At 39.3% G+C, this 15,346-nt stretch overlaps 1 long non-coding RNA gene across 2 annotated transcripts; it reads right to left on the bottom strand.

Annotated features, from left to right (window-relative positions):
* Positions 1–3,081: 3,081 nt before the first annotated feature.
* On the bottom strand, positions 3,082–8,281 carry LOC133296540 (uncharacterized). 2 transcript variants are annotated; one of them, XR_009749521.1, is made up of 4 exons: positions 7,902–8,281; positions 7,694–7,809; positions 3,422–3,695; positions 3,082–3,309 (listed from the first exon to the last, which is right to left on the bottom strand). It is a non-coding gene; the product is annotated as an uncharacterized LOC133296540 (long non-coding RNA). The 2 variants fall into 2 exon arrangements; XR_009749520.1 differs by lacking the exon at positions 3,422–3,695 and having other exon boundaries at positions 7,902–8,276.
* Positions 8,282–15,346: the final 7,065 nt, after the last annotated feature.

Raw genomic sequence — 15,346 nt, 5'->3', positions numbered from 1 at the left:
GCTGACGAGGGCGAGGAGTGATCGCCGGTCCGAAAGGGCACAAACAAGGAGCGGCTCCTGCCAGGCTTCTAGGGACGGGGGTACATGAATGAATCGAATTAACACCCGAAAGAGAGGAATTTCAGAGACTGTGCTGGTATAGGACGGTACATTTGGGAATAGCTTATAAGAATTAATTGGTACTACCTATACTAACAAGATGCATCTACTTTTCGGTAGCCCGGAACGGAAGAACTCCATAGTTAAGCGTGCTTGACTTGGAGCAATTCTGGGATGGGTGACCTCCTGGGAAGTTTTCCCGGGAAATGTGTGAGTGAGGACAAAGCACGCTGAAAAGTCTCGTGTTAGTGTGTGGGGACAGTCGTTGATCCTTGCAAGTTGCCAGGCGTTACAAGTGGTATCAGAGCAGGGCCTCTCTTCCAGTACGGTGTGGTTCGAGGACGAACCAGGCGGAAGCTGGTGGGCATGTAACATCCTGGGCGCTGACGAGGGCGGGGAGTGATCGTTGGTGCGAATGGGCATGGTGCGAAAGGGCACAAACAAGGAGCGGCTCCTGCCAAGCTTCTAGGGACTGGGGTACATCAATGAATCGAATCAACACCCGAAAGAGAGGGATTCTAGATACTGTGCAGGTAGGGACAATACAGTTGGGAATAGCTTATAAGAATTAATTGGAACTACCTATACTAACAAGATGCAACTACTTTTCGGTAGCCCGAAACGGAAGATCTCCATAGCTAAGCGTGCTTGACTTGGAGCAATTCTGGGATAGGTAACCTCCTGAGAAGTTTTCCCGAGAAGTGTGCGAGTGAGGACAAAGCACGCTGAAAAGTATCATGTTAGTGTGTGGGGACTGTCGTTGATCCTTGCAAGTTGCCGGGCGTTACAAGAATAGTGTGACACCCTCGCCTGTACGCGTCCAAGGGAGTTGTCTGCTAAGCGGATTAGAGTCGAATTGTTAACGAGTAGAAATCTTGTTCAGTAAAAACGTTTTCATATTACCATTTATAAGAGCTTGCCTAGAAAACAGACTTTGAAAAAGTGAAAATCGCAAAAATATTTTTAAAAGGCTTTCGCTGCGCAACTCTAATTTTCCTAAAAACAGCTTGTCTTTCAAAAATCATGTAAATTCGAAATCAACAGATGAAAAAAATATTCCTTGATATATAGAAACTATACATCTGGGGCTTCGCATACATATAAATTATACCCAAATAGGAGATGAATAGCCCCACGAAACAGAACCCGTAAAGTACTCAAAAATTCATTGTATTTCTCCAAAGACATCCTAGCTTGTAAAAATCATAATAAGTTGGGATTTCATAATTTCATTGTATAGTTTATATAATCTGAAAGTACACAACTGGGGCTTTACATCCATATTAAATATACCTCAATCGGAGATCTGTAGGCCCAGAACGACAACTCGCAAGGTGCTGGCAAAACTGTTCATAACTCAGCAATTAATAAAACGTTCAGAAATTTTTTTCACAAAACGTTTTCAGAATTTTTCAAAAGTAATAACTGATCATAAAAGTCTTAAAACAGCAGCTAAATCATAGTTCCAACTTTCATCCAAGTTCTCGAAATATCAAAATAATACAGTCATCCATCAAATAAATAGTCAACAGTAGACAATCCAAACAGCAGCAATTAACAACAGTATCCATATAATCACGTCCTGATATGCTCTTACGCTTTCCTGCAATTTTAAAAAAATTGCAGCCCCAAAGGGGTGAGAAAAATCCCAGTAGTGTGATAGCAAAACCAATAATGCAACAGTATTAAACTAGGTACAAAATTATAAAACAGTCACATCAACATTTCATTTTCTGTTAACATATCGTAGTGCGTATATAACGCTATCATTACGCTCATAGCACCTTCGTGCGTGTACTAACATTTCATAGTGCGTATATAACGCCATCATTATGCTCATAGCACCGTCGTGCGCGTACATACACAGTGGATATTCCATAATGGATCCCTTAAAGGTGAATTCCAACTGCGGCCTATGCGGACGGAAGCCAAGTGTCCCATACCCTGGTACCGAAGGGATGCCTATATGATGCGTGCTCAATCGTATGCATATTTATATAAATATTCTAATCCATGAACAGCATGAAATTCGTGCATGTATGCCATAATATGCTTCACACACAAACAAGAAACAAATGAATTATGAGGTGTATATGCATGACTAGATCATCATCATAATAGCATATCTTTCATGTACCTTCCGTACTATCATTATCATAATAGCATATCTTTCATGTACTTTCTGTACCAAGCTGCCACATAACAATTACTTCTCATTCATGATTTTCCATCTTGTCACATTCATAGGCAGCATACATATAGCATATAACATCACATTAATCCAAGGCACATGTGAGAAACAATTCACAATTCTATACGCTAGTTGATAGTCACATTAGGTAATAACACCAAACACTTACCTTGCGTCCAAGCAATAATCAACAGTACCAAAATTCAGCTCACTCAATAAGAGTTACGTTACATGCGGAACAAGTCAGAATTTGTTTCTTTTTATTCCTATAATTTATCCATATTTCTCATGTTGCTAGTTCTTATTCTGTAATCAGTTTTTCACAGCTTCTACACTATATTAATTTCTGACTTGAGGTAGTACACCAGTTTGTTAACAGCGAAACAATACAAGTTTCCTCATGCATTATGTAACACCGTCTCTTGTATGAATCCAAGATAGTTGTTTGCTAAGCGGAATTAGATTTTTTGACGCCGTTTTAAATAGGGAAAAATCATTTTGATGTTGCTAATTAAAACTTATACTTGAAATTGGGTTCCTTACAAAATTAGAGTACGCCTTCAGAATTTCTTAACTTGCTAAAAATATAATTTTTCCTGGCAGACCTTGCTGTCTTTAAAAATTCGTATAAAATCAATTTTTCAAAAGTATTTTGTAACGTTTATATAATCAAAAACTAGACACGCGGGGCTTCGTGTGCATATAAAATAATAGTAAATCAGAGGTCGTTTTCCCTTTGTAACGCAACTCGCAAAGTGCTCGCAAAGCTGTTTAAAAATCAGCATGTAACAATACGTCAAAATTTATTTTCGCAAAATGTTTCTAAAATTTATTTCCAAGTACTTGCTGATCCTAAAAGTCTTAAAGCAGTAATAAAATCATAGTTCAACAGTCAATCCAAACTTCTCAAAATAATACAGTCATCCATCAAATAAAACAGCTACAGCAGCAAGTCCAAACAAGAGAATTTAGCAGCAAATATCCAAATAATCCATGTCCTCATATGCTTTTGAGTCCTCCTGCCATTTTATAAAAATAGCAGCCCCATAGGGGTGAGAAAAATCTCAGTAGTGTGATAGCAAAACCAATAATGCAACAATATTAAACTAGGCACAAATCGTAAACAGTCACCTCAACATTTCATTTTCCGTTAACATATCATAGTGCGCATATAACGCCATCATTACGCTCATAGAACCTTCGTGCGCGTACTAACATTTCATAGTGCGTATATAATGCCATATTCATCATAATGCGTATATAACGCCTTTCATTGCGCTCATAGCACCATCGTGCGCGCACCATCACAGTGGATATTCCATAATGGCTCCCATAAAGGTGAATTCCAACTGCGGACCTATGCGGACTGAAGCCAAGTGTCCCCTTCCCTGGTACCGAGGTATGCCTATATGATGCGTGCTCAATCGTATGCATATTTATATAGATATTATTACTAGCCAAAGCAACATGAAATTTATGCACGTATGCCAAGCTATGCTGTCACACACAAAACAGAAAAATAGATGCGGTATGATGTAAAGTGCATGCTTATATCATCATCATCATCATAACATATACTTCATGTACTTTTGATGCCATACTGGGACGCCATCATTTCTTTTCATAAATGAGTTACCATCATAACATTTCCATAGACAGAATAGTTTCATCATGAATAGCAGGATAATCATTAGGGACATGTGAGCAACAATTCACAACTTCATACACTAGTTAATAATCACATTAGGTAATACCACCTAACACATAACTCGAGTCTTTAGCATTTTTAATCAAAAACAGCCCCCAAGTCCATTCGGCATCCTTGAGGTTTATGAACCTATTCAAAATACCAAACAGGTTTTCTTTACTTCCATTTATTTACAAAACACAAGATTCCATTCAGAATTTATACTTCCCGTCCTAAGTTCATTTTCTGATTTACTTTAATTTCTTATAGGCTTAGCCAGGGACAAACCAAAAGTTTCTATACACAACATGCACGGTTTTTAGACCCTCCTTTAGTACATTTATTTTTGGTCAACAAAGCACTACTAACTTGACCTAGGCATAAGCTAATAGACCATTTACATGCTGCCCAAAATTACCAACACCCCAAGGCTCGGTTTCAATTCCGATTTCAAGTTCTTGTACTAATTATTTTTCTGTTTTGACTTTTATTCTACCAACTGTTAGGAGTGGTAAAATCCCAAGGTTTCTAATACATTCATATTCGGTTTGTATAGTCATCACCTAGGGCCTAAACTTTTTAATTTCCTAACATGTTCGACATTATATGGCAAGGTCACTTAATTCATTAGCATTCTGCCTTCACAAGTATAACACATGCAACACTCCATTAATCTTTCTAATTCATAAAACAGTTCAACAAGATTAAATGGGCTAATTCCAAGTTCATAATATCCAGCCTTGGATTTAAAGGCCTCTACTCCTAAGGTGCACTGTAAGGTCTCAAAAGCATGCTGTATATATAATTTTAATACATGAAAAACCGTATTAATTTTTGTTAATCAAGGGGCAGCCCAACAATATAAAAACTATTTCCCAAGCTCACAAGGATAAGCATTTCGGTTTTAAGACCATCATCTAAAGTTCTCTATTATTTATTTTATTTCATTATTCTTTCTCTAACAAAACAGTGCCCATGTCCCTTATGCGTGATCCATTTTGTTTTCAGCATGCTATCCACTTCTATCTACTCTCATACAAGGTTATTTATTTATTTTGCTAACTCAAGGCAGTTCCAATTTTTATCTTGCACCACAACACAAGCTCACAACTTAATTAACAAAACTTACATTCACCAAGTCCCATACGGTTAAAGGTGTGCTTCTTTTTAAAAATAAAAGCTTAGGAACATAGACTAATTGCAATCAGATTACTTTCAAGTAAAACTCATCTATACAGCACCTAATTAGCATAATATCCAATCCTCATGATTCTACACATTTATCATCAAATAAATCACAGTTTACTATTACAAAATCGGTACTTGTTGAAGAATTAAGCTTTCGATCATTTAATAATTTGGGTACCAGGAATGAATCAGTTCCATGCAAGATATAAAACTCATATTATTACGGTGCTCCACAATAAAATATAGCATGATTTCATAAGAATTCATCATCAAAATATTATATGTAACTCAACCTTTTAGCACATGATCTAACCAAAACAGAATTTTGTCCAATATTGCACATAACATGAATACCTCATTCCCAAAGCAGAATTTAAAATCTATGAACCATTTCCATTTATCAAAGCCTATCTACTTAATTTGGACATGAACTAATAAGTAAGTTAATATGCTGCCTACATGGATAAAAACACCAGCAAGCTCAACGTTCATACTATCCCAAAAGACAATCCCTAATTCCAATAATAATTACCTTTCAAGTTCCCAACTCAGATTCTGATTTCAAGTACCCAACAGTTCAACGCTGCAAGGTCCAGCAGAAATGGAACAAGAGAAATTCACCAATTAACACTCTCCAATCTAACCCAACTGCATGCAAGAGTGGTGCGACTTCCTCACATCAGAACCATGTTCCAACAAGGGAAAAGCTTAGTCCAAATCGGTCTAAGGAAGAGAGGACAGGAAACAACAAAAATAAACTTTCATCTCCTTGAAGGAGACATACCGTTGAACACAGAAGGAGAAGAAAAGGGCGGTTTCAGGTTGCAGTCTCCTTGGTTCTGCATTCGGCCAACTAATGGGGAAAAGGCAGAGGCTCACATGTTGATTTATCTCATGGAGCTCACGATTTTAGTGGGGTAAATGAGTGGATGAGAGGAGGGGAACACTGATTAAGTTTTGGTGTTCATCTAGAGAGGCTTACGGTCAAGAGAATTTGACAGAGATGTGTGATGAATGTTCAAATTTGCTTCTGAATTAAAAGACTAGGCATTCAGCCCATTTATTCCCTTAGCCTTGTGCACATGGAGAGTGGACTTGACTTGGTTTAGGACACAAACAAATAACCTGATTGTTTGTTCTTCACTTAGGAAGTATGAAAAGAAGGATAAGGATGACTACAAGTGGACATGTGTCACTACTTAACCAATAATATTACATGCAAAGGGATTACCTCCACCTTATTGGCTGCATGGGGTGGCAAATTTTATTACTTAGGACACTAGTACTAGTAACTAAAATTTTCCTTTCCTTTACTTCTATGCTCAACGCATAACAAGGCTAGGTGTCTAGTATCATTTTCCTAATGAGTCACTCATTTCATGTAATATATATATATATATATACATTTTAATTATACATTTATTAATGTATGTAATTTCATATACCCACAATTTAATAATTAGAGTTCCTACCTATATGGTAATTAAATGCCATATTATCCCTTTTTAACTAGTATCTTGAATCTTTTAAAATCCACACCTACACTCACTTATATTGTCAACACAAAATAATTTTCCTAACTTACATAAATTCCACTCCATACACACGTCTAATTCGAATTTCAAGCATGCTACACACCCCTAGTTTCAAGTTATGTAATTTCCCAAATTTTGCGGGGTGTTACACATTACCATTCGGTTTTAAAGTTCATATAATAGACACATTTTCTGTCATAGAGTTAATTCACCAGTTGTCCTTAATTGACAAAAATCTAAGTTACTTACACATGCATGCAAATTCGGTTTTCAACATTATAAAAAGGCTAAGGATGTTTATTCATATTTTCAACGTTACATGGCCTTTGGTGCGCTAAAGAGAGGCTCAACACATGTTGTCCACTTATCCATAATTCATGCAAGGCTGCATAATTCTTTTATTCTAATTAAAAGGGACAGTCCAACAATTTAAAGGCTATAACCAAATTTTCTGGCTTCTCATTAATTTATAATTTCATTAACAGCAACTAAATCCAACATTCCAACTCACACAGGTTCGGTTTCTTACCAATTAAAAGTGTTCAAGGAATTTCTGGTTTACATAATCAATTCCCCTAGGTTCTGTGTGCGCTAAAGAGGGGGGTCTAAAGCATTCTGTTTATTTTTTTTCAGTACGTGCGCAGCCTGACTAATTTTTCTAAACTGACAACGGTAACAGAATTAAAATGGTTCATAATTCAAGCTTTACAACATTCATTTATATTAGACTTGTATGCCTTAGCATCACCGCTGTACAGAGAGCATAAATAGCGGGATATGGATGACAAGTTTGACTTAAGTTACTGCACCAATCTTGACAGCAGTGAGAGTCCCAAGTTTTCAAAAACAACTCTTGGAGCGTGCAGATGTTAGGTCCAATTCGGTCTAAATAAGTAGAAGCAAGAAAATTAAGAATGACAACAAACTAACTTCCTATTCTCACATGCAGCCGTACAGGGTAGGAGAACAAAATAAGAAATCGATTGTGGTTACCTTTTGTCTATACATCGAGTGGTCCCAAACTATCAAGAAGCAGACCCTTACTTTTTCCTAAGCTCCAAGAGCTTGAATCCAGTTGCATGCAAGAGGAAAGGGAAGTCCTTCCACGGCTGGTCAAGGGCATGCAGTGGAGCGAAAGAAAACCAAGGTTAAACAGATTCGATTACGAAGGGAGAACAAAACAGAAGGGTAAGCGTCTTACCACTTTTGTTTGTTGGTGTGCAGCCGAAACGAAGAGAGGAAGCAGGAGAGTATTGAAGGTGCCTCACCTCCTTGCTCCTACTTACACGGCCTGGTAAGAATGAGAGAATAAGATAGAAATTTGGGGTGAGGGCTCTAGCCTTAGTGGTTCACTGTTTAATGGAGAAAAGGGAAGGATACAAATCTTGTTTGTGTTCTGTTCTAAGTACCTACGGCCTAGAGAGGATGAGAACAGCACCAATTATATGTGTGATTAAAGCATAAAGGAAAGCTGACCAGTTTCAATGTATGAAGAAATAATTCCTTGGTTAGGAGAAAGGCTGGGCCGAAAATAAGAAGAGAGAGTCCAAGTGTCCTATGCTTGTGCAGGTGGCGGACTTGTAATTGAAAATGATGAGGAGTATGTGTCACACATGCAAGGAAAATGAGGACCTATGTGGCGGTCATGCAAGGGTTGGAGGGATAAGGTTGGACAAGTGTCAACTCTTGGCCAATCAAGGCTAGGCATGGAGATTTGTTTAGTGATAAGCTAAATGTTATGAGTAGGAAAATATAGGGCTGGCTTGATCCCCTTGGGATACAAAATTTGGGCCGTGGCCCAAGGGAACTTTGGACCCTAATTAACTTAACCATATAGTTTCATGTAGTTCACAAATATTATCTAGGATTTCATCGTATGTTGTACCTTACATATTCCTAGCCTATATATGCTTCGATTTTTAATTTAAGACGAGCACCCACAACCACCATGACATAATAAACAGCTTCTGAATGAGTCACCTATCTCATATAATACATTAATAATTATTATTTTAAGAAAGGTTCCTTTATCACATAAAATATATACCTATTAATTATTAATTCGTGTTCCCATTAGGTAGTAATTAAAATTCCTACCTGTATTATAATTAATTGTAATTCTACCCCTTTTTACTAATGTCATGAATTTTTTAAAATATTCACATAACAGCAAAATAATTTTCCTACTTAAATTAATCCCATTCTACCCAAATTTAATTCGAAGTTTAAATCATGCTTCATACTCCTAATTGCAAGTTATGGAATTTTATAATCTTGCGGGATGTTACAGACACCCTCCCTTGTACGCGTCCAAGGAACTTGTCTGCTAAGCGGATTAGAGTCGCAACAGAATTGATTTAAATACTGAAGACGCATTTTCAAGTAGATAATTAAACTCTTAAGTTGAAATCTGGTTGCTTACAAAAATCAGGGTGGAATTTTACACAATACATTGTTTGCTGAAATAATAATTTTCCTGAAAAGCCTGTCTGTCTCACAAAAATCATGATAAATCTAGCTTTCAGAATTTCATTGTAAAGTTTATATAATCTGAAACTAGACATGTGGGGCTTCGCGTGCATATAAATTATAGGCGAATCGGAGGTCTGTAGCCTCACTAAATATGACTCGCAAAGTGCTCGCCAAATCTGTTTATAAATCAGCACTTAAAACGTTCAAAAATCATTTTTCGCAAAACAAGACTAGAATCTCCTAATTTACTAGTTGGCCATAAAATCTTAAAAGTAACAATTTAAAACATGTTTCAACAGTAGTCCACTCTTCCCAAAATATTACATCAAATTATCCAGATATTGGATCAGCTCAGGGGTGCTTGCGTTTATTCTAAGATTGATCTCCGGTCCGGATACCATCAGATTTGGGTGAAGCCGGAGGATGTCCCTAAGACCACTTTTCGTTTGAGATACGGTCATTTTGAGTATTTGGTGATTCTGTTTGGAATCACCAATGCACCTGTTGTGTTCATGGATTACATGAACAAGATTTTCCAGCCGTACCTGGATCAGTTTGTGATCGTCTTCATTGACGATATTTTGATTTACTCCAAGACGGTGGAGGAGCATGTGGAGCATTTGAGAACTGTTATGCAAGTGCTGAAGGAGAAGAAGCTGTATGCGAAGCCTTCCAAGAGTGAGTTTTGGCTCAAGTCTGGGAAGTTTCTTGGGCATGTTATTTCTGCTGAAGGAGTTACAGTGGATCCGAACAAGATCGAGGCCGTACTGGATTGGGAGAGGGCCAAGACAGTTACGGAAGTGAGGAGCTTTCTGGGTTTGGCAGGTTACTATCGAAGGTTCATCAAGGGTTTCTCCATGATGGTTCTCCCTTTGACTCGCCTTACTCGGAAGGAGACTCCATTTGTCTGGACTCACGAGTGTGAGGAATGCTTTCAGGAGTTGAAGGAGAGACTAACTACTGCTCTTGTGTTGGTCCTTCCTGATCCTGCGCTCGAGATTGAGCTTTACACCGACGCCTCCGGGAAGGGGCTAGGTTGTGTGTTGATGTAGTTGGGCAAAGTGATTGCCTATGCTTCGAGGCAGCTAAAACCTCATGAGGAGAGCTACCCTACTCATGACTTGGAGTTGGCTGCTATTGTGTTTGCTTTCAAGATTTGGAGGCATTATCTTTTCGGTTTGAAGTTTGTGGTGTTCAGTGACTACAAGAGTTTGAAGTACCTGTTCGACTAGAAGGAGTTGAAAATGAGGCAGAGGAGATGGATGGAGTTCATAAAGGATTACGACTTTGAGTTGAAGTACCATCCTGGCAAGGCCAATGTGGTAGCTGATGCTTTGAGCCGAAAACCTGGGAGCTCATCCAGTTTGTTACTTGGTAACTTTGATGTGATTGAGAAGTTCTGAAACCTGGCAGTGACCGCTCCGTGTGGGAGTGCACTTCTAGAGATGGAAGCAGCAGATGTTGTGAATGAGCTGTTAGAAAAGATTAAAGAGGCACAAGTTCAGATAGAGTGTCTAGATTATGTGAAGAACCAAGACAGTGTATCTTGGAATGATGATGGACTTCTTTTGTTTCAACAAAGGATTGTGGTTCCTCGAGGTCCGTTGACCGATGAGGTTATGGTAGAGGCCCATAAGGGCCAGTTTTCTATCCACCCTGGTGCTACTAAGATGTACCAAGACCTGAAGAAGAACTTCTGGTGGCCGGTCATGAAGAAAGATGTTGATGTCTTTGTGTCCAAGTGTTTGGTTTGCTAGAAGGTGAAGATTGAACATCAGAGACCGTCTGGTGAACTTCAACCTCTTGAAGTACCACAATGGAAGTGGGAAGGTATTTCCATGGACTTCGTGGTGGGATTGCCGAAGACTCAGGCGGGTTGTGACTCTATCTGGGTCATTGTGGACAGACTGACGAAGTCTGCCCATTTTCTTCCAGTGAAGGTGAGCTTCACTATAGAGCAGTTGGCCAAGCTTTATGTTCGCGAGATTGTGAGGCTTCACGGGGTGCCCGAGAGTATCATAAGTGATAGGGACCCGAAGTTCACATCTCGGTTCTGGGAGGCGCTGCAAGAGGCTTTTGGTAGGCAGTTGAGATTGAGTACCGCCTATCACCCTCAGACTGATGGACAAACTGAGAGGACCATCCAGACCTTAGAGGACATGTTGCGAGCTTGCATGTTGGAGCAGGGCTCGGCATGGGATAGGTACCTTCCGTTGGTTGAATTTTCTTACAACAATAGCTTTCATGCTAGCCTGGGCATGGCACCCTACGAAGCACTGTATGGTAGGAGGCGTCTTACTCCTACTTGTTGGTCTGACGTTGGGGACAAGGAGCTTTTTGGCTTGGACTTTGTCCAAGATACCACCCAGCAGATCCAGATGATCCGTGAAAAGTTGAAGCAGGCGCAGATTCGCCATAAGAGCTACTATGATGTCAAGCATCTTCCACTGGAGTTCAGTGAGGGTGAGCACGTGTTTGTGAGACTTTCACTTGTCACCGATGTTGGTCGGGCACTCGGAGTGAGGAAGCTGAGCCCGCGTTATATTGGGTCGTACCAGATTCTTGGTAGAGTAGGACCTGTTGCCTACTGGCTTGCCTTGCCTCCGAACTTGGCCAACATCCACGACGTGTTTCACGTGTCTCAGCTTCGGAAGTACATAGCAGATCCGTCGCACGTGGTGCAACCTGATGTCGTGGGGGTTCAGGAAAACCTAAAGACTCCCGTCGGACCACTCAAGATTCTCGAGCGTGGCGAGAAGCAGCTGAGGAGCAAGATCATTCCGATGGTCAAAGTGCAATGGTCTGGAAGAACTCCTGAGGAGTATACTTGGGAGCGTGAGGACGAGCTTCTCCGGCAGTACCCCGAGTTTCGAGATAGGTATGTTTTCTGATTTTGAGGACAAAATCCTAAAAAGGTGGGGTGAATGTAAGAACCCGCCCCGTTAATTAAGGAAATTAGGTAATTAATTATGTTAAATTAGGAGATGATTCCTTAATTGACCTTAATAATTCTTAAGAGGCTTTAATAATTATGATAAGTGATTAAGAATGCTGAAAGTCATTTTTTGGAAGAAAAGTGCAGATACCGATTCTGCTAGTCGGTATAAATGCGTACCGAAAAAGTATCCCGGAAAATTATAATAAGTGCATGATAATTACTAGAATAATATGTAGGACTTGTAAAACGAGTTTAAAGTCAAAATAATAAGAACTTGTGCCAGAAACTGAATATGATAAGCGCATACCAGAAAGGTGCTCCGAAAATTATAAGAAAAATATGATAATTCTTGTAAAATTGAGTAGGTTAAGAATCCTGAGTTTGGGATTTAAAATGCTAAGCGTATCAATTAAAGTTAATACTGTGTGTTTTATTTTAAAGTGGCCTATATAAGGCCATGGCACACATTTCTAGGTCAGAAATTTTGCCTCCTACGTTGATTTTCTGAAGAGCTGCTTCCACCCTCTCTTCCTTGGTCACCTTTGCATGAGACACCTCCAAGCCACCTCGTGTCTTTGATTTCTTCACACTTTCTCTTTGTAAACACCTTGGGTGAGTGGGAAATACCTTGGTGAGTGTGTTGTGAGCTCCATTTCTGAGTTGGTGGGTTGTCTTGAGTGCTTTTGGGTGCTGACTTTGGGAGTTGGTGTGTTGAGCCATTGTAGTGGCATTTTGGGCTTCAAGAAGCTTTCCTTGTTAAGAAAGATCCTTGCTTGAGTGGTATTTTCGTGTGCCTTGAAGGTCAGACTTGTAGAGGAAGTGTAGTGAGCTCCAAGAGCCATTCTTGCTCTGTTTTGAGCTTTGGTAAGTGCCACCAACCTTGACCATGAGTTTTTATGGCTTAAAGGTGGTGTCTTGGTATGTTTAATGAGTTAAACAAGTAACCAACAGTTGTATGAACCTTAATGTGCCTAAAAATGCATGCTTTAACGTGTGTAGGAGTTAAAAATGGAACCTTGGAAGGATATATCTTCGCGAAATGCAGAAACTGCATTCTGTCGCGAAATATCCGGATATTTTCTCGTGAAATATCCGGATATTGATATTCGGATATGTGTATCCGAATATTGTTATCCGAATATGGGAATCTGGATATTCGGATATTGACAAAGAGATATCCGGATATTGGATATCCGGATATGCCCCGAGGAATATCTGGATATTCTGGGATTTCGAGTAACAGTAGTTGTGCTGTGAGGACAGTAGGCTATTGGGGGTTTGTGGACCCTAGAGTGATGAAGTTGAACTTCTGTAATTAATGAACTAAGTCAGAATCATGTGATTAAGGGCTTGTGGCTTTGTTAGAAGCCTTAAGCCGTAAAACGTAAAGGAAAGGCATTGTCTTAATATTGTATGCTTGCAGTGCATGTTTATTGATATATTATTGGTCCATAACAGATTGTGAATCTGCTGTGTTTGGACTTTGAGATTGTGGACTCTTGGCTTGGATAGCTAGCTTGCAAGGTAAGCTTTCGTGTCCTTGGTTTAGCCATGTTGTGGTTCTACCATGTCCCATGGGGGTATGGTTATATGCATGCTGTGTTACATGCTTTTGATGTTTTGGAAATGCTATTGAGTTGTTATATGCTAGTGCCCTTATGATATGCATGTGGTGTTCCACCTATACGGTAAGCCTGAGTATGTAGTACATACAATATGGTGAGACTGTGGGTGAGGTGCAAACGGTGTTCCTTGTACTACATGTAGGTGATAGATGTATTCCTGCATTTCTCTGGCCAGTAGAATAGTTTAAACACACATGGCATGAATATCTGTTGCACTGCATAGTTTTGGAACTGATATTGATATAAATGCTTTTAGAACTTATATTGCACATGTAAGTGAGCTTGGGGTGGAAGATCCTTGAGGACCCCTAGTCTTACTGAGATTTCTAGTTTAGAGATCTCACCCCACGTTTGGGGAATGCTTATTTCAGGATCAGGTAATGTTGTGGTTGAGGCCCCAGGCGGCAGGAGGCCGGAGCTGAGTTAGATATTGATGATATTATATGTTGACTTGTTGGATGCTGTATATGCATGCTGCTTTTATGCTTTGAGCTTCATTTTATGTTTATGATTATTTTGTTGAGACGCTGTTGAGTTGGTGAGCATGGGGATTGTCCATGCCACTTAGACTGGGTTATGTCTTGTTTTATTTGGAGTTGTATTAATGTATCAGGATATTGTCCGGATTAAGTGATGTAATGTCGTGACTTAGATACTCACTTTATATTTATATATTGAGGTATTTCAGTAGATGTCTTATTGCAATTTACGTACATGCGATATTTTATGAAATTGATTAAGTAATCAACTTGGCTAAGTATAATGACGTCATAATTGGAAAAGAAAAAAGATATTCCGCATTTTTAATTAAGCGCAACTCAATACGATAGTATGATAACATTACCGGGTATACACGAGGTGTTACACAATTCATGTTACAAGTGTGGTCAGCCAGGACATTTTGCTTATGATTGCCCATAGATTTCTAATCAGCCTCCTACTCAGGCTCGGGTGTTCACACTCGATGCAAATGAAGCTCAGAAGTATCCTAATCTGATTCGAGGTAATGTAATTTTGAATGGCTATCCAATATCTATTATTTTTGATTCTGGAGCATCAGGTTCTTTTATGGAAAAGCACACTGCTATGAGAATAGGCATCACCCCAGCTCTGTTACCTTATGAGTTACAAATCAGTACTCCTACTGGAGGATCTTGTACTGCATCAGAAATCTGCAGAGGGGTTATTTTGCAATTTGAAGGAAACACATATACAGTGAACTTAGTGGTTCTACCGGTATTCAATTTTGAGGTGATTATCGGTATGGACTGGTTGACGTAGAACGGAATAACATTGGACTGTCAAGCAGGGAAAGTCATAGTTCCTTCGAAAGATGGTAATTTTCAGCCTTTTGCTACTATTTCTTTATTACAAGTTAGAAAAGAGCTCCTTCGGGGAGCTGAAGGTTATCTGTTGTTGATTGAGTCTGAGACTTCGGTTGACAACCAAATTCAGAATGTTCCTGTTGTTAATGAATTCGAGGAGGTGTTCCCAGATGAAATTCCTCGATTACCTCCTCATCGGGAAATAGAATTTCCCATTGAACTTATTCTTGGAGTTGGACCTATTTCCATTGCTCCGTATCGTATGGCACCTTTGGAACTTCGGGAG

This window comes from Gastrolobium bilobum, unplaced genomic scaffold (genome assembly GCF_033153095.1).
Source record: "Gastrolobium bilobum isolate Gb01-03AN ecotype WA unplaced genomic scaffold, APGP_CSIRO_Gbil_v1 utg3798, whole genome shotgun sequence".
Taxonomy (NCBI): Eukaryota; Viridiplantae; Streptophyta; class Magnoliopsida; order Fabales; family Fabaceae; genus Gastrolobium; species Gastrolobium bilobum.
Note: the sequence above shows the minus strand (reverse complement) of the source record. Positions and strands in the feature narration are given on the sequence as shown.